Source organism: Megascapheus bottae, chromosome 12, assembly GCF_031878675.1.
Source record: "Megascapheus bottae isolate mThoBot1 chromosome 12, mThoBot2.hap1, whole genome shotgun sequence".
Classification (NCBI taxonomy): Eukaryota; Metazoa; Chordata; class Mammalia; order Rodentia; family Geomyidae; genus Megascapheus; species Megascapheus bottae.
The window spans coordinates 38,571,772-38,594,247 of record NC_143520.1 but is presented as its reverse complement, the minus strand read 5'-3'; the positions used below and the strand labels follow the sequence as shown (position 1 = coordinate 38,594,247).

The window sequence follows — 22,476 nt, the reverse complement described above, 5'->3', positions numbered from 1 at the left end:
TCTCATCTAAACTTTGGCATATTTTGAAGAGGATTCAAAAGTTTTCATATTTTATGATGGTCAAAGGAAGGTCATTCCTGGTATAAGCAATTATCTGGGAAAAGAAAAGAAAAAAAAGGAAAGAAAGAAAAGAAACCTTTTTGTAATGATGATTTTAAAGGAAATAGAATCAAGTGGAAACTACTCCTCAAAGTCCTTTCTAAATTAGCACTTCATTCCTGGTTCTTTCTTCAAACCAAGTGAACAAACTGCTGAGATTGTGAACATTTGTTATTGTCACAGCAGAAGGTAAACTATTTTCATAAATATGCAAATATCTCCTACTGGGCCTCTGTAATACTTCCAGCAACTTGGCTGTAGTGTATGTCTATTTCAAATCTGATGATATTAAAAAGGAGAAAATGCAGGGCATGCAGCTTGGAATTATTTCTGCCCAGGAAACCTAGCAATTAGAACAGGAGATAGGCAAACAGGCCTGGGATAATGAACAGTAGCAAGATAACTTGCTTAATTCGATCTTCTACCAGCCCCAGAGGATGATGTCAAGACATAGGCTTTGTTACTCTAAGAAAAATAGTGACTCAAAGACAGTCTTTTTGGTTGTTACTGCTTTTGTGCTCAGAGGTTTGTATTCTTTAGAAGAAGAATACTACATAGATCCAAGATAAAAGACTCTTTTCATAACTGGATTCTATTTATTATACTTGGGGGGAATGTGTGGGGGATCTTCTCTATTGTATGAGTTTAGGGAAGTCAAGGACCCTTGAAGACAACCTCTCAGAAGATCCATATCCCTGACATGCTGTTAAAGCAAAGGAGGCTCTACTTAAGTAGAGTAGGTTAAAGGAATGAATGAATAAGAGAAAAGCATAGATAGCATGATAAGAGTCCAGGGTTTAAAATCAGAGTGAAGTACTAACATGTGAAATACCATAGTGAAACTCCTTTGACCAATTAAAATGCACTTGAGAAAAAGGACTGACAGGAATGCAAGCAGATCCTGCTAAGGGCCTAATGGGAGAGAGGAGACTAACAGAGAGAATGAAAAAGGGCAAACACAGTCAAAACATTTTGTACATAGGGAAAAATGTAACTATGAAGCTTGTTGAGATGATCTTGAAAGGGGAACAGGATGAGAAAGAGTGATAGAAGGTGAGCCTCATCAGTTAACTTGTATGTACATATGGACATGTCAAAATGAACCTACCTTGCACAATTAATTGATGCTAATAAAAATGGTGGAATAAATAGACAAAAAAGAGTTTGGAAACACAATACTGGAACTGAGTCTTTGCTTCTGAACTCACCAAGTCCCATGTTGGACAACCTCTCATCTCAGTACTTCAGTTTCCTCATCTATGATATATCCATAACTTATCAAACACAGCATTAATCTCTGAAGTTGGTGATTTACAAAAGTCTGTCTTTGTGTATGAGTTTAGCATGCCTGGCATCTCAGAGCTCATATAATACTTTCTCGATCTCCTGACTCGAGCTCTCTCCCAAAAAGATAGGTAATCATGCAGTCAGGGTAGTGTCAGATTCTATAACATTCCTGCTTTCAAACTTTTGTCTAAAATCAGCTCTTTTGAATTAATAAGGGAAATCTGATTGGAAGGAAATGAATAAAAATAGCCCCATTTTCAGACACCAAGGATTTTGGTCTCCAGCTCTTTTAAAGAGCTGTTGCCTGGTTGGGAACAGCTCACACCTGTAATCCTAGATACTCAGGAGGCTGAAATCTCAGGATGAGGGTTCAAAGCCAGTCAAGTCAGAAAAGTCTGTGAGATTCTTCTCTCCAGAAAACTGGAAGTGGCCCAAAGTGGCAGAGCGTTAGCCTTGAGTAAAATATCTCAGGACAGTGAAAGCACTCAGGCCCTGAGGCCCTGAGTTCAAGCCTCATGATAAGGCAGAGGGAGAGGGAGGGAAGGAAGGAGGGAGAGAGAGAGAGAGAGAGAGAGAAAGAGAGAGAGGGGGGGGAGGGAGGGAGGGAGAGAGAGAGAGAGAGTACTATTGCTTCCTGGCTTCCACCAACAGCATTTAAAGTTGGAGATTGGGCTGGGATAGGACTGGGAAATTTTTAAGGGAGATCTATTACTGTGTTCCCCAATTTTACTTTCTACTTCTGATTCTGTAAATATTTAAACGGTTTCTACTGTAGAAATTGACTATTAGCTAAGGCACTATAGTAAATTTATGTATAAATTGAGGAAATGCATTTTAACATGATAATAATTGAGATGGGTACTCATGGACCCAACATTCCGAAGCCCATTATCAATGTAGTGTCTCCTGAGCTCCTTTCTTCTCAAGTCTTTGGGAAATTTCTCAGGTGCTGCTATGATTCCACAGAAACAAGCAGATCTCTTGAGTAATTAATTTGTAAGAAAATGCTCTTACATTTGTCTGGTATTCATACTGAACCCCTGGAAGAAAATGTTTCAGTCACTTCAAAAGTTTTGAAAACACAAATCTAGAGCACTGGTTGCATTGCTTTAGCAGCCATCAACCTAAAACCATCCCATCCCATACTTCTGGTTCAGTAGGCCTCAGGTAGCTGTGAATAATTTGTGTTTCTCACTGGGCATCTTGGTGGTACATACCTGTAATCTCATCATCTCATCACTTGGGATGCTGAGACTGGAGGATCATGAGTTTTAGGCCAACTTGTACAATACCACAAGACTCAGTCTCATATTATACAATTGTCAAATTAAGGAAGATATAAGGAATATTTTAAGGCTGCTGTTTATTTTAAGAAAACTTACTCTACTTGGCTTAAAAATACATGGAATTGATTGATTCATGAACTAGAAAAGTCCATATGCAGTTATTTTACTTCATGTATAGTTTGACCAAGTTCTCAATATCATGGAGACTCTGGGCCTTTTTCTCAAATGGGTTTCATTCTTAGGCAGGCTCATGCCTTATAGTATCACCATTCAAATAATATAGTTCTGTCTCAACCATCTAGACCAGGAACTCTTTTGGTTGCGTCCACACCAATCTGGACTCAATTTCCCTGGCCTAGAACACAGGAAAACTCATAAAACTAAAGAGTAGACAAAACACAGTTCAACTTTCAAGGACCAAAGCTGGGAAAGAGCAGATTCCATCCAAATCATCAAATTACACCCCAGTGTGATTAGCAGAACTGGGAATGGAGCGACAACAGCAGAAAATGCAATCCAGGATAAAGCACACTGATGTGCTTCCATGCTTTTTTGACATGTGGTCCAAGAGCTGAGAAGGTTTTGTAAAACTTTTCTTAAAGGTGTTCATTCTTTGAATGTCATTTGCATATTGATTTTCTTTTCTCTTTTACAATATAAAATTACGTTGGCTACTTTACACACTTTTGAAATCCCACAGTTTTCTGACATGGATAATTGATGGATGGGATCATGCAGGCAGCATGGAGAAGGTATTTTGAAGTCTGCTAGAACTGAGTTTGAATCATAGCAACATCATTGACTATTGGGTTTCCCAGGACAAGTTATTTTGTCCTTTCTGTTCCTATAGAATGAGGTTATCAATACCTTAACTTCCAAGATTATGTTGAAAATTCAATTAGTTGCTATTTGTAAAGCCTCTGTGTCAATATGGAGACTCAAAAGATGGAATGTATTTTATTATTATTGCCACATTTGATGGAAACTGGACTCTGGACCAGAGCTGTCAATCTGGACACATATGCCAGATAGTCTGAAGACACTAGTTTGACAAACTTAGGTTTGTTTTCATCTCCCTCCAACTTGCAATGAATCCTACAATATTTTTATAAGAATCTTGTGCATTTCTGGGAGTTCATAAAATAAGGTAGAAAGTAGCCTGCATGAGATGAACATAAAAAATAGAGACAAAACAAAGAGAACCTGAAATCAGTAGGAAGCTTCATTTTCTTTAATTAGCATATTTAAGTGAAGCTTAGAAGCTGTTCCTTCCCTGAAACATTGCATTTTATTAAAAGCTGTTTAGAGCTCATAACCATTCTGCTGATTTTCTCAAAACACGTTCTCCTTATAGGCCGGTGCTAAACTGTGCATATGAAATGAGCTCAGCTTAATGTTGTGTTAAAAGAATTTGGTCTCCAGAGCTGTCTCTCTTCTTAATAATATGTAATCATACTCCATCTATTTAGTTTTCTTTTAACTTGCCCCATGCAGGCAATGAATCCAGTTTAATTAAATGTGCCTTTAAATAGTCGAATAGGGCTCATTTGCACCTAGCATGTCTCCCTTTCATCCTATTAAGACCCCCCTCAAGACATAAAAACCCAATAAAGAGGCCGTGTAGGATGTGTGTCTGATAATGTGAAGGAAGTCTGACATTTGCTCTGTAATTTAGTAAAACCTGCATTTGCTTTTGAGGGCACTGTCACAGCTGAATGGAGGCAGTGTGGAGCCTCTTGGGTTCTGGATCAATCATCATAAACAGCACTTCAGAGATATGCTGGTGACCCTCTGGGTTGAAAGTAAGGCCTCCTGGCATGCCAGACAGCTGCCCAAGGAAGCTCAGAGAGTTTTAGAGAGAGGGCATAAGCTATGCCTCAGTCATATTACCTGGGGACATAAGTATGGAGATCTACTTTCCCCTGTTACAGGATTCGGTATGAGAGAAGGAAAGTCTATTCTGAAAATTAGAAACTGAGAATTAAGTGGTACTATTTTGTCAAGAAAGGATAATATTACAGGACAGAATTGCATATTGACAATCTTAATCATGAATTTTCTCAGCTAGATGTTAACTCTTTTTGTCTCAGTGTTTAGCATCATTCTTCAGTGACTTCCGTGTGTTAGCTCCTGCTACCTACCAAGGATACAACATCAAGAGAAACAAAGTCCTCTACAGTTTATCAGGTTTTAGGCTAGTTTGGGGAAACACTGGGAATAAAAATGAACAATAAGCACAGATAGGACATCAAGTGATAGGAACATAGAAAAATAAAGCAGAGGGTGCTAACGGTTCAAGGACTTTAGGTACTGTTTTAGAGGGTACAGTTTGGCAGAGATTTGTTGCTTTTGTGCTCTAGGATAAGTTCAGAAATGTGGGGTTTTGTCTTCCTGATCATACATGAGAACATGTCTGTATTGGTGGAGTAAGCTGAGCTGAATCAATGGGTGGGGTTCCATTTTACCATCTAGATTCTTTTCACCAGGGTGCAAGACAGGACTTTCTTCAGTTATTCTTGAAGGGATGGCACTTTCCATTTCTTGCAGTAAATTGTAGAATATGAATAAACAAGATGATTAATGGGGGGCAGGACTCAGATCTTGCACTATTTCATTCCCATCAGGTATGCAGTTTAACACAAAGTCTAACATGTAATGTGATTTATACATTTTGGTACCTTCTGTGTTTCAAAAATTGGCAACTATGTCATCTAACAAACCTACATGGCAGAGAAGATATGCATTGAGATGGGCGTGGGGGCTCACGCCTATGATTCTAGCTACTCAGGAGGCTGAGATCTGAGGATCGTGGTTCAAAGCCAGCCCAGGCACTAAAGTTCATGAAACTCATCTCCAATTAACTACTAGAAAATCAGAAGTGGCACTGTGGCTCAAGGGGTAGGATGGTATCCTTGAGCTGAAGAGTTCAGGGACAGTACCCAGACCCAGAGTTCAAGTCCCATGACACACACACACACACACACACACACACACACACACACACGCACAAAGATATGCAGTGACTGGTTAAATCACTTAATTTAATAAGTATGACTTAAATGCCATAACTCATTTCCTTGTAATTCAGTTTTTTCATTTAAAATTTCATGGCATTAATATCATTTTGCATGATGGATATGAAAATGATATGGTAAAATGAGTTAAATAACCACCATAATATACAGTGTAGTTGCTCAACAAAGAGCTATTCATGGTGCATTCTGGTGTAGGGGTTTGCTGGGTCTGATAGAGAAATATGAAATATATGAAGAAAGTCTACCACATTGTGGTAGACTTGAAACTCACTGTTAGGAGAGATACTTGCAGTGTTTTAAGCAAGGAAATGACATGTTTTCTTGGTTTTAGAGATTTCAAGTCCCAGATCAAGCTGCTGTCAGGGTACTTTCCACTGATTTCTCTCTCCTTGGCATGTAGAGGGCTGCCCTTTAACTGTCTCTTCATCCAGTTATCTTTCCATGCCTGCACACCCTGCTATGGCTGTGCTTAATCTCTCCTGAAAAGAGCACCAGTTGTATTGGGTTAGGGCACTGCCTTTGACCTCCTTTTAATTAACTACCTTTTAATATGTTTTCTTCCTATTTGCCACATTGGGAATTAGTGCTCCAACGAGAGCGTTGTGTGAGAAAATCCTACCGAATGTGCATCATTTTGATTTTAATTTAGCAGCAATGGGAAAAAACTCATGAAAGACCCAAGTGATAAACTTTTAATTTTCTTTTTAAATTGAAATATCCACTAAAATCTGCATCTGTAATGACTACTGTGGTTATGAAGAAGAGGGAGACTTTATTCTTAGAGCTACTTGAAACTGTAAAAGAAAATTTTTCAGAAATAATTGAATTATTAACATTGACACCTCCATGCTCCATTCCCCCCCCCTCATCCCCATCCCTGCTTTTTTGAACCAGTCCTGAGACTTGAGTGCCTGGTTGCTATCCTCAAGATTTTTCCCCTCGAGGTTAGTGCTCTTCCATTTGAGTAGTGGTGGACATAAGAGTTTTATAAAAATTTCCTGGCCATCTATCTTATTTTTCTAACCAGAGTCTAGACAGAGCAGAAAATAGAAATGATTCAAAGTGAATGAATATAATTTTAACCTAAGGACGTTAATAATGGGCTGCATAAATACCTTCTTTTCTTCTTTTAAAATTATCTTCAAATAATTGTCCAAGGAGATTTCAATTTAACAAATCCACTTATGAATACAATGCATCTTGATCAATCACCCCTCCCATCATCCACCATTGATATGATTGCCCATGTTATGGACATTGAGTATAATGACTGGATTCATCCACTATTCCTCTTTCCATTATCTGTTCCCCTCCTTTTTACTCCTACATCCTCCAGCTAAGACATGTTTCAGCTTCCTGATAGTCATTTTGTGAAACTATTACTTATTCAATGAGGTTATGCCAAGGAATCTCACTCCTGAACATACCATACTTTAATCAGTAGAGAAAATAAATGATTTTCAACTGTAACTCTGTGCATCACCTTTATAATAACAATAAAAATTTAAAGAAAAAGAAAATGAGACAAGGTAGCTAGTTACTATTATCACAGCCATTTTTACCTTATCATTAAGGTGGATATTAGGAGGTGGGAAAATATGTGATACTGAAGATGCTTCTTTAAAAAGTCAAAACAGAGACAGTGCTTCTCGGCAGTGCAGACCTGCTGGCTCCAGACAGAACCTGCATGAGCCCAGAGCCATCACTCAGCCATGGTGTGAACTTGCCAGCTTCTAGGAACTCGAGAATCCAGCAATTTGTGAGTACCTCCGAGGAGAAGGTTCCACTTCTGCTTGCTGAACGGCATTGGGAAGGAATCCCCTCTCCCTCCATCTGAGAGTAGCGCCATCTTGACTGCTGGCAAAGACCTGGCCAAACCAACTAGAGACTGAGAAGTGGTGCTGGCAGTGCCATCATTCAAAATGGCAAAGGATTTCCCAGAGGCAGCTTAGCCAGAAGTCCAATCCCCGGTGCTAGCTGAAGCACCTCCCCCTGTGCCGGGGCACAGTCCTGAACAAGAAATTCAAGAAAAATGTCAAATCAAGGAATAGCATCTCTCATCCGACATAAACAGGCAATGGAGCAGTCAATGGCAAAACTAGAGGAGAGTCCTCTAAGTGCTATACAGATACAATTGATAAAGATGATTAATGAAAAGTTTGAAAGCATACAGAAAGAGATACAGGAGGAAGCTATATCTAAATGAGATGAAACCATAAACAAGGAGATATGTGAAGGAGAGCAAGCCATAAAGGAGGTCATAATAAAGGTATTTCAAAGAAAAATGAAAGAATTCATAAAATCCACAAACAAAAAGCTGACAGAACTCCAACAAATATCCAATGAGAATAAAATTGCTGAGCTAACTACTCAAATGGAAATCAAGGAGCTAAAGAAATCCATACACGATCTAAAACAAGAGATGCAAGGCATCAAAAATGAGCAATTAGAAGAAAGGGAGATGAAGAATAAAGTAGAAAGTTTTGATAGCAGGTTAGACAATGCAGAAGAGAGAATTTCCCAGGTTGAAGATAATTTAGTTGTTACAGAGAAAGAACAGAAAATAAGTCAAATAAAATCTAGGAAATATGAAAGAATGCTTCAGGAAGTGGAATCTTAGAGAATTTTTTATTCACATTTCTTTTATGGCCAGGGATGTGGAGCATTTTTTCATATGTCTATAGGACATTCTTATTTCTTCTTCAGAGAAGTCTGTCTTTAGGTCTTTGGCCCATCTTTTAATGCGATGATTGTTTCTTTGGAGATTAGTTTTGGAGTGATTCTATTTTTTTAGCTGTTGATATTCAATATGAGTTTCTTATTTTAGTTCAGCTGAGCCTGGTTTGGTATTTCTGTTGTCATATGCAAAACATTGTCATAGTCAGAGTTATTTAGAAGAAACTAAAGTCTGGGTTTTTAGGGAGTTTTCTTGAAGTGAAACTGCCAAACTAAGCTTACTACTGGCTGTATATGATGAGGAAACAGCTTCTCTGGGTCAGTCATCAAAACTGGATTAACAGGAACTTATTGTGTATCTAAACTAGATGGGCCCTGGATTGTTAATTTGGGAATTTTATTGAAGAATATGGTAGGAGTTAATAGAAATGCCTTGGAGGTAACTGGTCCTGTTTTTATCCAAGGGGACAATTGTCACTGGACTAGGCTAGCTACTGAGCCTGAGCATATTTGTTTGATCACTGCCTAGCCTAGAATCTCTGGGGCAGAGGAAAGAAGTCCACAGAGACCAAATGGCCAAAAACAGTTAAACTCAAGATAATAATATAGTAATTATGAATGAAGCCAAGACAGGAAATGCATGTATCAGGGCTCAAAGAAATGAAAAGTGTTGCTAATTCTAAAACAATGGACTGATCAGAACAAATTTTAGTATTAGCATACATCATTGGTCTGAGATTGAGGGAATGGAGGAGAAGACAACAAGAAAAAGATTAATAATTTTCCAAGTTTGGATTATTTACGAAGTACAATATTTGCAAAGCTTCCCTTTTGCATAGCAATTAACATTGAAACTGTGTTGCTTTCCAATATCACTGTAGTGATTTCCAAAGTAATATTTTTGAAAAGAGGCAGGTTAAAAGAAAATGAGTGGGAAGCTGGTGGCTCATGACTGTCATCACTCAGGAGGCTGAAATCTGAGAATTCTGGATCAAAGCCAGCCAGGGGAAGAAGGTCCATGAAATTCTTCTCTCCAATTAATCACCAAAAGACCAGAAGTAAAGCTATGGCTTAAGTAGGAGAGCACAGTCCTTAAGCAAAAAAGCTCAAGGACAGTGCTCAGGCTCTGAGTTCAAGTCCTAGGACTCATTCACACACACAAATGGTACTTAAGAATAGCATAATAATCCGGTGTTTTAAAGGTTACTTCAGGTTGCTGTTAATCGATGCCAAGAGATCCAGAATAACATGAGGTTCCAGTTACACTTTTACTTCATATGACTTCATGTGACTTTCAGAGAGTTTCAGTTCCTTTCTGTGTCTCAGAACACTTCTCTCATATGAGAGTACTGTACAATTTCCTCCTTGATACTGTTCTTTCAAAAACTTTCTTCATGCAAATGTAGACACTAGAACTCCACATTAAGGTTTCTATTGTCAGTGAACAGGCTAAATCACCATGAAAATGTCTTATCCTGTTCTGTATTTCTCCATCAAATATTCATACTGTTGTTCCCTGAGTTCTTTCTTTGAACACCTGCTTACAGGGTGTGTAGGGTCTTTTGGGGGTACCTTGAACTACCAGGGAGACAAAACCATACATATAAATATCATTGTTCAAAATGTAGGTTTCTCCAAATTAAAGTAAAACCTAACAAAAAGTTCAGAAAAAAAATGATAGCCATCTATCATTTTGATTTGATTTTCATATGCAAAGAAAGAGAAATGGCAGTGTGTTACAGCTCCTGTGTCATTAGATCAGGCATAGTGACTCATGACTGTAATCCTAGCTACTCAAGAAACAGGGATTATGAAGACCAGTGATCTTTTCTGTTTAATTGCTCTGAATTAGCTTCCACTGGTTGGGACTGAAAATCATCTGGTACACCATGTCCCTTCTCTTCTGATAAATTGAATTTTCCCTACCTTGATTCATATCCAGAGATCTTCTCGGTCCCCAGCTGATGGGTTGGCAACACACAGGAATAGATGCTACAGGAATCTGTTACAGCAACCTGCTGTAGAACTAGAAGGAGAAATTCCAGGAGAGCAGTGAGCAAGAGATGAAAGTGCATGGATCACTGTGTGGCAGGAAAAATGTTGGGGTACACTAAAATAAAGGTTTATATCTGGTGCTAAAAATATTATGCTCTGATTTACAATTTGTTTTGGCTTGGTCTTGAATATAGCTATAGCTACATTTGATTTGTCAAGTGCTTCCATTTCCATGTTCCCTTAGTGCAGGGCACCTTCTTCATTAGAGCACTATGCACTGTAACATCATTATCACCTCAACTCACACTCTTCCTCTAATCACAGTATTGTGTGTACATCTGTAAACTGGTTGTTGTGCTTTACTGAAGGCTTAGTAGAAAGCATTTTATAATTGGGCATTGATGGCTTGTGCTTGTAATTCTAGATAGAACTCAGATCTAGAAAATCTTTTATTTGAAGTCACACCACATAGAAATGCCTATCTTCAATTAACCACAGCATAAAGCGAGGCTGGAGATATGGCTCAAGTCGTAGAGTACCAAATGTGAACAAGAAAGCCAAATGAGAGCACAAGGCTCTGAGTTTGAACCCCAAATATCAGCACAAAAGCCTTTCTTCTTGCCTTTTCTGAAATTCTGTAAAATTGATAGGCAAGGAAACGTATTAATTATGTAGGACATTTTCTAAGCTCTTCCCATTGACTCTATTTATTTATGAAACTTCTAGAAAAGGAGATACTTGTATTAAACCAGTTTATACATAAAGTAGAGGACCTAAGTAATTTGCTGAAACTCATCCAGTTTGTATTAAGCACTCTAGGTCTTTGACAAGCAGAGAAAAGTCAAAAGCATTTTTCTTCTGAGTTTTTGAGCCAATAGAGATTGTGTTTCAAGTAAAAGTCAACAATTAACTTCACAATAATGTTTCCCAATCTAAATTATGTTAGAAAATTGGCAGACCTTCCAAAGAAGCCTTGAATACTAAGTTTGATTACATGGTGACAACAGAAATAACCCAGAAAGGAAGACTGAGCATAATTTCTCTTCCTTTGTTCAATCATTCTGTGTGAGAATTAAAAATGGGAAAAGTAAACTCAATACTCTCCATTACCAAAACCTCCAGTATTGTTTCCATGGACTCAAAACTGGATCATTATAAAACTGTGGAGATGAAAGTTTTGCTTTGGAACTGTGTCTCATGTCCCCTGACAATTCTGCTTAACCACTCTCCATCCTTCAGCTTAAGGAACAAGCAATGTTCTTACTAGAGCAAGATGGCACCCTCCACTGCATTATGACAAGGAAATGGAAACGTAGGTTCACTTGTGCTCTGGATTTCATGTTATTGTATTCTAAATATTCTGGAAAGAGCGTACCTTGCATTCAAATAAGAAAGAGAGAAATGAGTAAGTTATTTCTAATCTGGTCATCAGTATAGAGTATTCTACCCAACTATAGGATGAGTCTCCTCAAAAAGAAAGAAGCTCAGATCTTTTGTATTTCTTATTTCTAAAAGAAGGTAAAAGAGTACTGACCTTCTGTTTGTACTTATGCTTTTGAAAACTTAAGTTCAAATGATTCACTAACAGTGAACTGAGAAATTAAGTGAGAAAAAAACTGAGAGTACATCAACCTTCTGGACAGAAATGTACTTATCAGAGTCTTTGGCATCAGTTGATGCAACATGTACTCCATCCCCAGGAATCTGGATTGAAATCCTTTTCTTTTCACTTCACTTTTTCCTACCGAATAGGCTCTGTCCTACCTGTCCTACCTTCTTGGTTACAAATTTTGGCTCCATACTTTCTTGTTCCCCATCTCAAACAAGGAATTCAATTTTAGTGCATTTAGAAAAATGAATTCCAGTATTTTATGCGGGTATACTCTTTTCTTACTTTTAAGATGTTTTTTTTCTCAAGAACTTTTTGCTATCCCCTTACCCTCATGTATAGGATTACTCCTTTTATATTTTAATTGCCAAGGCACTGAGTAGCTATAGAAGGTTTTAGGCAATGTTATGCAAAATAAAATGTTATGGCAGAAAAAAATAAAAATAAATCTGTTACCTGCTAGTCTCTAGTCCCTGGATGTCTGGCATCCATGAAAAGTCTGAATCTCTACTACTATGTATATGCATGTATTTACCCTGGACCCTGTGCCAATTTCACTAAGAACATTTAGCATATTTGAGCTTTGTGTGTGCTTTCCTCAAGCATAGCAGAAACCAAACAACTTTGAACACACTGATAGTGATGTCCAAATGTAGGCTTCCAATCAGAAGCCATTACTTGTGTAGAAAAAAGCTAGGAAGAGCAGAGGGATTAAAAAGACATAAAACTTTAGGAGAGCAATGAAGACATATCATTATGAATTGAAATCTCTTACTTCTTCTATTCATTAAATCAAATATTTCTTTTTTATTATACAGCCAATTGATGGTCACCTGGGCTCCATTTTCAGATAAGTAGTTGAGAAAACTAGTGGAACATTCAGAATGGAGTAGAGGTTTTGGAGGATACCTATGCCAACTTTTTTGGCTCTTATGGACATTTCCATTTCTGTGTCTTTAAAATATAAGCTCCAGAATAAATTATATAATGGAACAACTAAATGGATCAAGTGGAGACACAATCAGTTGCATTTTGAAGGAAAGAAAACACATTAAATATAACAGTACTAACATCCAATGGGTAGACAAGTTTTAAAAGTTGTATATTATCTGATTATCTATTTCCTCTTCCTCTTCTTCTTTATTTCCCTTCCTCTTCTCCTTCTCCTTTTCCTTATATGTAGTGTTTAGGATCAGATCCAGAGTCTTTAGAAAGCTAAGCAAGCACTCTACCACTGAGCTACATCCCTAGTCCTTCATTTCTTTTCTTTTTTCTTGGTTTGGGAAACTATCTTTTAAATAGTCTACTGATTATTCCCTTATTTCTTAACTCTTCTCTTTCCCCATCTCTCTCTTTCTTAGCTCCCTCTCTCTTTCCCTCCCTTCTTTCCCTTTCTCCTTCCCTTTCTCCCTCCCTCCTTTACTCCTTCCTTCTTCCCTTCTTCCTTCCTTCCCAATTCTCTCTCTCCTTCTCTCTCTCTCTCTCTCTCTCTCTCTCTCTCTCTCTCTCTCTCTCTCTCTCTCTCTCTCTCTCTCTCTCTCTCTCTCACACACACACACACACACACACACACACACACACACACATCTACAAAGAAACATTGTTACTTTTGGCTAAAGGCTTGTAGGATTCTTCATCACATAGAACAACTTCCTTGTCTCTGTTCCCTGCTGCCTACAAAGAGCATATCCTAAGGAATATTAAAGTCTAAACATAGATTCAATGAAACACTGCAAGGTAATTAACCTGTTTTCTCTAAGGAGAAAGAGATATATAGGTAGTGAGACCAAATTTCAAGATGAAAGTTAAAACGGAAATACATAAGAAATGGAAGATGAATAAATTCAAAGCCAGGATAAAATGGATAGTGGTATAGTCACAAATATAAAATGACCTAGGAAGCACTCATATTTAATTTTAATTTTATTATCAAGATATAATAGCTTATCCATTTGAAGAATGTGGACTTCTATCATTCCATCCTTTCCACTTGGAAAATCTTGGTGCATATCTTTTCCAGGGCCTATGGCTCCTTTAGCGCTGAGAATGACTCCATAATCCCTTCCTTTCCACACTGTCACTAAGGGATGTTCACAAAACACAAAGCTGATTATGATGATCTGTTTTTTAACCCTTTAGAAGTCTATTATAATTTCCAGGTCAACCTCAATTTCTTAGAAAGGACTTGACCTATCTCACTACCACAAATACCCAACACTAAGATTCTGTCAATATACTTAGCTGTCAGTGTGTCCATTCTGTTACCTTAAATGTGCATGTCTTCATATTTTGCTTTTAAACTTTAGACTTCTTAGGAAAGTTGAAAATGTAATAACATTTTCATATGTCTCTTGCTCCTCTTTTTGTCATATCTTAACACTACTTCATTTACCAAGTAAAAGAATTTCTCATTGTGGAAATATTAAATAAATTACAGGAATCACTGAATTTTACCTGTTCCTCCATTTTTAAAATGATATCCTGCCTTGCAATTGAATGCTAGATTCACTTGGTATTCTACACTTACAATGGTTTCTCATTCTTTCCTCATCTTCTGTGACCCAGATACTTACAGGAGTACCAGTCAGGTGTTTTGTTGAAGGTCCTTCTTCTTTGGTTTGCACGACATTTTCTCATGATTGGGCTGAAACTGATTTACATAGAAATGATGGGCACATTTTAGTGCATCCCATCACAGGATTCATTATAGTGACATGTTTTCGCACTGTTTATGTAAGTATGTATGTATGTATGTATATGTGTGAGTATATATACACATATATCTTTATTGATATATAACATTACCAATAGGTTTCTGGTAATGTTAACAGCTATCCATTGGTACTTGATTTCTCCTAGGATTTCCTTCTTCAGAACTGCCACTTTCACCTTTATGTGTTTATCATTATTACTTCAAGAAAGATATGTAGAGAGTCAATAATCCTCAAGGTTTATCCCACTAATTCTAGCAAAATTATGACTGGCTTTTGTTTTTTGGCAATCGTGGACTTGGGCTCAGGGCCTGAGCACTGTCCATGGATTTTCTCAAGGCTAGGGCTCTACCACTTGAGCCACAGCACCATGTCTAGCTTTTTGCTATGTATGTGGTACCGAGGAATCAAACCCATGGTCTTCGTGCATGCTAGACAAGCACTCTACCACTAGGCCAAACTCCCAGCCCCTATCACTGGCTTTTGATCAAAATATTTCTCTTTTTTTTTCAACTTTGCCTGAAATTTCTAATACCCCTAGCACATCTTGTTCTCTGTCTGTCATAATTCAAAATGTTTTGTCCTCTGGAAACCCTTTTGTGACTATTCCAGGTAGACAATAATTCTCTTCTCTACACAGTTTTGCAACATTTTACCACCATGTTTAGTGGCTTTTTCTGTTCCCTGTTACTTATTTTGCATGAGTTCAGACTTTTGGGGGGAAACTACCCTATCCCAGCGTTTTTCACTCCTTGCATCTAGCACAAGACCTGGCCCTTAAAACACATTAGGTATGCGTTAGAGAATAAAGAAATGAATAAATCTATTATACCCTTTCCAAAATTCATTTCCATGTTGAATAATTTAGTTGGAGGGTTTTTTGTTTCATTTAGAAGAATAATGTTCATTTCTAAATACATGACTTTGAATTTGATTTTCTGCCAAGTTTTTTTTCCCTTGGGGAAATTTACTTCATGATGTTCCTGGCATCTGCTTATTTAATTCTTGAAAACACAAGCTAAAACCTTGCTTGCTGCCTTTTTTTTCTCCTGTCTTTTCCCTACCTTCGTTATACAATGGCCTGCCTTTTCCGTCCCACTGTGATTCAGTGTGAAAGTTTATTTTTAGGGATACAAACAAAGAAAATATTTTTCATTTCATTCCTTCTGCTCATTTTCTGGGCATCTCTTATCCTGGTCTTCAATATGGGCTCCCTTAACCTTTCATGATGCATTTCCTCCTGTATGTTTACTTTTATTTTGTAAATTCAACAAAAGTTTGATATGTCTATATTTAATTCTGGGAAAGTAAAATAATAGCAGAAATGGACTCTTTAGCTAACAATTATCATTATTATTAAGTAATTATTAAGTGAGGTAGTTTGGATCATTAATGAAGGATGCTAGACTTGCTAATGAATGAACCATTGTATAACTATGTAGTAATAAGCATGTCAACAGTCACTGGTACAACTGTGATAAAAAGTCTTTCTCCTTCTACACCACCATCACATCACCATTGTTTTTATCACTGAAACCAACATTGTATTGTGTGTGCTCTGCAATGACCTTTACCAACCCAGTCACATCTAACCTCATAACACCACTGCTTTGAACTGTTAAAATTGTGATACAAATAATACCTTGTCAACCCTCAGAGGATTGGCAAGTTACTTTAGACTGCATTTTAGCTATTTGAGTTGGATCTCATCAGTCTTAATTTTTTTTCTAGAATAGAAATTCTATAAATGTTGAGAAAGAAGTTTTACACTTTATCATGTGTCTATTGCTATGTGGAAAATACAAACTAATAATTCTTTTGGGAATTCTGAGAAGTTAGTCTTTCTCTAACTTCTATAACACCAAAATATCAAAATTGCAAACACAAGACTGAGTTAAAACCTCACCACTGCCAAAATTAAAAGTCCAAAGCAAAAACTAAGACATCAACAATTGATTTTAAAACAAAGCAAGACAAAAATGAAACTTACATACATTCTACAACAAAATCTTAACATACAAAAGATTCATTTGCTCTTGATTTTTGTAATAGTTTTCTGACTGGGTGTGATAATCAACAATAAAAAGAAAACACTGCATATTCTTCTTGTTTAGATACAAGTTTTAATTTTAACAATTGATCTCTTCTAAATTTCTATTTGTAAAGTCTTGGGTCTGATCCTAATCATTTTTAATCTGGCTTTGGAAAAAACCTTCAATAATTTTTTGGGTTTTCTCCCATGTTCATATGAAATGGCTTTTGGCTCTACTTGATCATGAGTAAATTCAAGTTCCTTTTCACAGATTTTTTTTTTTAAATTTCAGCCACAAATCTAGTTTATTGGGATTTTACTTACTTTACTCTTTCTGTGAGTTGCATTCTAGAGCATGGAACTTCTTAGCTCTACAAGAGTTCACTGGGCCCACTAGCTTTCATGTATTTTTTCATACTCTTCCTAGAGTATGAATGTCTACGCCCCTCTAACTTTTTAGCCTCCACATAAATCCCTCATCTTCTTAGTGACAAATCCAAGACCTTCTTGTTGAGTTTCCTCTCAAAATACACCCAAGTCTCATTACTTCTGATCTGTTCATTTCTTTACATCATAAACTCCACTGAGAGTATCTCCCTCACAGACTTTAGAAATTGCCACAGAACTCATCTCCATATTTCTCTTTTTATACACATCCATTTATTGCCCACTGTCATGCAGTGAGCATCCTTTCAGATCATATATCAGATTTGTTCTTTCTCATATTTACAATAATAGTCCTGTGTTTTTGGGATTCGTTGGCCTCTGCTGCCCTCCAGCCAGTCTGCTGCTGCCCTTGAGCTTTAACACCTGTCTCACACCTCCTCATTCTAAGCTTCTGCTGCCCTTGAGCATTAACTCCCACCTCATCCCTCCTCACCCTCTCTGTTTTCATAAAACCCACTCCTTTGGGTGTTTACGATGTTCACAACTAGCTTCAGCTTCATAATCTTTCCACTTCCTAGTCCCTCCCTTAGATGATTTCTTTCAGATCATTACACAGCTTCCCACTTCATTTTCAAGTTCTGTGCTCAAATATCACCTCCTCCCAAAAGCCTTCTTTGACATTTGTTCTAAAATAATCATTCCATTTTATCCATCACTGCCCTTTAATTGCCAGGTAACATCAAACAATATGAAAGCATACTCTTTGTTGTTGATGGTAGTGGGGTTTTTTTGTTTTGTTTTGTTTTGTTTTTTGTGCAGGTCTGGGAACTTGAAATTAGGGAGCTTGAAATTTACTGTCACTGAATTTCTTTGGCTCAAGGCTAGCACTCTCTGACTTAAGCCACCACTCTACTTCTGGATTTTTCTGAGTAGTTTTGTTGGAGATAAGAATCTCGTGGAGACTTTTCTGCTTGGGCTGGCTTTGAACTGTGATCTTCAGATCTCAGCCTCCTGAGTAGCTAGGATGACAGCATGAACCACTGGTGCCCAGTGAAAGCACATTCTTCTATGCCCTTGCTTATCTCACCATATACTCTCTGTTTCCTATACTTAACTGTATGCACTATTAGTGAGTGAAGTCACTGAGGACTGAAGCCAGTGTCTTCCACTTCCTGAACTCTTTCTTTACTGTGGAATATAATTCAGGCCCTTCCTGTCTGGATTTCATTTGATTTATCCTGGAATTTCCATTGAGCCTATGAATTACTATCATATTAATGAATGAGTTGATTAGTCATACATCTAACTTAGTATATAGTTATTTTGGAATTCTGTCATTTTTTTCTTTAGATTTTAATTCTCCAGGAAAGAGAAAGTTACTGAAGCAAAAAAAAAAAAAATCTCCCTGACATAGAGAAGATAAGTTGAGCAAGGGCCAACCCGACAAATTGGTTAGGTTTTGGCCAATTCATTTTTCACAATCACCTGCTGAATGTGTAGGTTTTCTCAGTTATTGGCTCAGTCATGCAGTCAATCCAATTCAGTCTCAGAAGGGAAACAGATTGAGTGTCTTAAACCTATATTTCTTACTTGTTCTTTGTGTGCCATTTACGTTTTAGTACAGGAACTATAACTTCATGAAAATCTCTGTAGGAATTAGCCTTGTTACATCCACTCTCCTTCTGTGATTTCCTCTTCACAACTGAGTGCTTAAAAAAAAAGAATATTTGCCCATGTTACTAAAAAACCTAATGCCACATAGTACAATTGATTACAATCTGTGCCCATCTTTAAATTTCTTAATTCCCGGTAATAGTAGAATGGAAAATGACAGCTCTTCTGGGGTCACTCTAAATGAAACTGTGTCTTCATCTTCATGTTTAAGCACCAAGTTTGAGAGCACAATTCATCCCAGAAGAGAACAAAAGGATGCATTTTTAGAAGTTAAGCTTCAAGCTGACTTGATCTGAACTAAATGCTTTGTAATCTCTCTTTAAACAAAAGCTTTAGCCTGGTTAATCCACCTCTTTATCTATCCCTGTGGAGCCTCCTAAGGCTGAAGCTGCTGCTCACATCATTTTTATAAACAGCCTAGCTTTCTGCCCACAAATTGTTTTCCAGAGGCAATAGCATTGATGTCAGCTGAGTGCAAGTGCATGAGTCATGTTTCCACGTCTTTAGAGACACCTGCCTGAGAGGAGTTCCAGTACCCTTTACTTGCATTCTCTCTGCACAGACAACCTGGCACTGAGCATCCAGTCAGCCAGGATCTCTGGCTCATTAAAGCATGACTGACAGAGTATTGTGTCTGGCTGCACCTTCTGTTCTTGAAATCGCAAGAAAAGCCTTCCATTTGTTGTATGTAAATATGCACTATGCCACATTGTACCCCCAGCTGCATCCAAATTCTGGTGCCTTTGCTTGAGTCCTTAGGTGTTTGTAGATTTCCACTGCCTTTGTGGAGATCAAACAGCAAGGAGATTGAAGCTCCCCGACACTAACCTGATGTTCTTAGGCAGCATGATTTTGCCAGAAATGAAATGACTCTTGAGTGTGGCTGCCGTGGATTTTTCCAGTGGGAATCTTTCATGCATGTGAGGGAAAGCTTTCATATGGAGACCATGATAGGCTGTGCTTTAAATGAATGATAAAAATAAAATAAAATAACATAACATAATTTTGTGCAGAAACATAAACGAGACCAGATAATTTAGTTGAACCTCTTACAGTCAGGATACCTGTGCTTGTGTATGAATGTGAAACATACACACACACACACACACACACACACACACACACATGCATAGTCTTACTACAAGAGGTCACTGCCCTGTCTTCTCCTCCTTTTTTATTTATTTAATTTAATTTTTATTTTTTTCCAGTCAGTCCTGGAGCTTGAACTCAGGGCCTGGGCATTGTCCTTCAAGTTTGTCAAGGCTCTACCACTTGTGTCACAGCACCACTTCTGCCTTTTTTTGTGTGGGTATGTTGCACCAAGGAATCAAACTCAGGGCTTCGTGCATGCTAGGCAAGTACTCTACCACTAAGCCATGCTCCCAGCCTGTCCTGTCTTCTTAAGAGCTGAAGCTTTAGCAATTTGTGGAAGAAGAAAAATCTTGAGGTAAATCTTTATGAGACAGACTTACATTTGAATTTGAACTCTGGGCTTGGACTCACACCAAGATTCAGAATGAAGCGTTAATGAGTGGAGGATGGGCTCTTTCATACACAGACCTGGATTTAGATTCTTCATGTGCTGTTTATTAATTGTGCATCTATAATGAAGTGCCTTAAAGTCTCTTCAACTTATACATCAGACTTCTAGAAGGTATTGAGGGTGATGTTCATCAAGGAGCAGGAAAACAGGAAGACCTCTAGAAATGGCAAGTACTTTTTTCTATATGCTTGTCTTCCTAGTGTTAAACAATACATGCATCCGCTTTGGACTCTTTTTCCTCCTGTAAAAAGGAGTTCTACTGCTCATAAGTGGGAAAGAGGGCTGATATAAAGTTTCAGGATTTTTCTGAACGAGATGATGAATTTTCATCTCCTTGGTATTCCAGGGTTGGTAGTATTAGTAGTAGTACTTGTCTGTAGTTGGTACTAGTCACAGCTCTGTCTCCTCATATGCAGAGGGACTAAGGAAATAGGGTAGAAAGTTAAAACCTTAAAGACTTAGGGAAGAAAGTATAAAATCCTTAAGGACGTAATAACTTAAGAAAAAAAAGTGTAAAATATCCATTCTCATCATGGCTTTGCATTTTCTCCTTAACTTTTTCTCGTTCTCTAAATTTCAGATGGAGTTTTAGCTTTACATTTCTTAAAAATAAACATTGGCATGAACAGTTTTTAGAAACAACATACCAGCTGGGTGCTTGAGGTTCATGCATGTGATCTTAGCTACCCAGGTATCTGAGATATGAGGATTGAATTTTAAAGCTAACCATTCATATGACTGTTATCTAAATCGAAGTTATTTGCTATCTTTGCAATCCTTATTTCAGACTTATTCTAAAAGTTGTTGCTTTAATACTTTCTTGACTGTAAATTATGTTCAACTCTGGATTATTGTAGAAAGTAGTAACTGAAGAAAAGTTAATACACTTGAAGTATAGCATAGAAAATACAGTATTTAGAAATAATATCTTCTTGCATTTGGAGAGTTTTCCAGGAGTTCTCTTTTCTACACTTGTATTTGATTTTATGCAAGTTCAGCTCACTCAGAATAGTGATAGGGATTAGACAATCTTCCCCAATGTTGCAAAACAAAAATAAATTATAGAAATTGAAAACATTTTATTAACATCTTTTTTTTTTTGGTCATGGGGCTTGAACTCTGCCTGGGCACTGCCCCTGAGCTCTTCTGCTCAAGACTACTGCCCTACCCTTGAGCCAGACCCGACTTCCCATTTTCTAGAGGTTAATTGGAGATAAGAGTCTCAGGTCCTTTCATGCCTTGTCTGGCTTTGAACCATGATCCTCATGTCTCAGCCTTCTGAGTAGCTAGGATTACAAGTGAGAGCCACTGCACCTGGCTTATTAACATTTTTTTTTTTTCTGTAAAGGGAACTAAACAGCTGGGCTTAGATCCACACTATACTCATGGTTTTACCATCTCATTTCAGAGCAGTGTAGCACCTTATTCTTCACCCTTTTTTAAATATAAGCACTGTTCTTTCTCAGAGAAATTTTATGTGTTCAACTTTCTTCCACTTTGATCATTTGCATTAGTATAGAAGAAACTTAACAAGTTAAAGTCTGTTCTTTGTTGTTGTTTGCTTTTAAAATTGGAGTTAACTTTTCCATGCTTGTAATCTTAGCTGCTCAGGAGGCTGAGATCTGAGGATCAAGGTCCAGCCCAGGCACAAAAGGACCTGATACTCTTATCTCCAATTAACCCTAGAAAACAGGAAGTGGGGCTTGGCTCAAGGGTAGGGCAGTAGCCTTGAGCTGAAGAGCTCAGGGGAAGCGCCCAGGCCAAGTTCAAGCACCATGACCCACAAAAATAAAAAAGAAAAAAAGAAAAGAAAAAGAATAAAAAAAGAAAGAAAGAATAGTGTTTAAGTTATAGAATGGGAAATAGGATGGATAGTAGCCTTAAGTGCTACTTTACAAGGTATCTCTTTCTAACCGATGGATTTAAATTTCTGGTAAATCTGATTTAGTAGAATTCAGAATTAGAAAGTTCATCTTACAGAGAAACTTGGGGAAGGTATTAAAATCGGGAGCAAAGAATATTCCTAGTATCTCTAAAATAAAATTGCCTTGATGGAACACCAAAGGAATTCTTGTTATGCCCTAGATATATTAAAGGAGAGCAAAGAAACAGTTTTCATTTACGGTCACTGTTTCACAATTC

The 22,476-nt window shown here is 37.5% G+C and overlaps 1 long non-coding RNA gene across 1 annotated transcript in view; it reads left to right on the top strand.

Annotated features, from left to right (window-relative positions):
* Positions 1-22,476, top strand: part of LOC150056435 (uncharacterized) — a 62,376-nt gene that overhangs the window by 7,099 nt on the left and 32,801 nt on the right. The gene's annotated exons all lie outside the window — the stretch shown is intronic.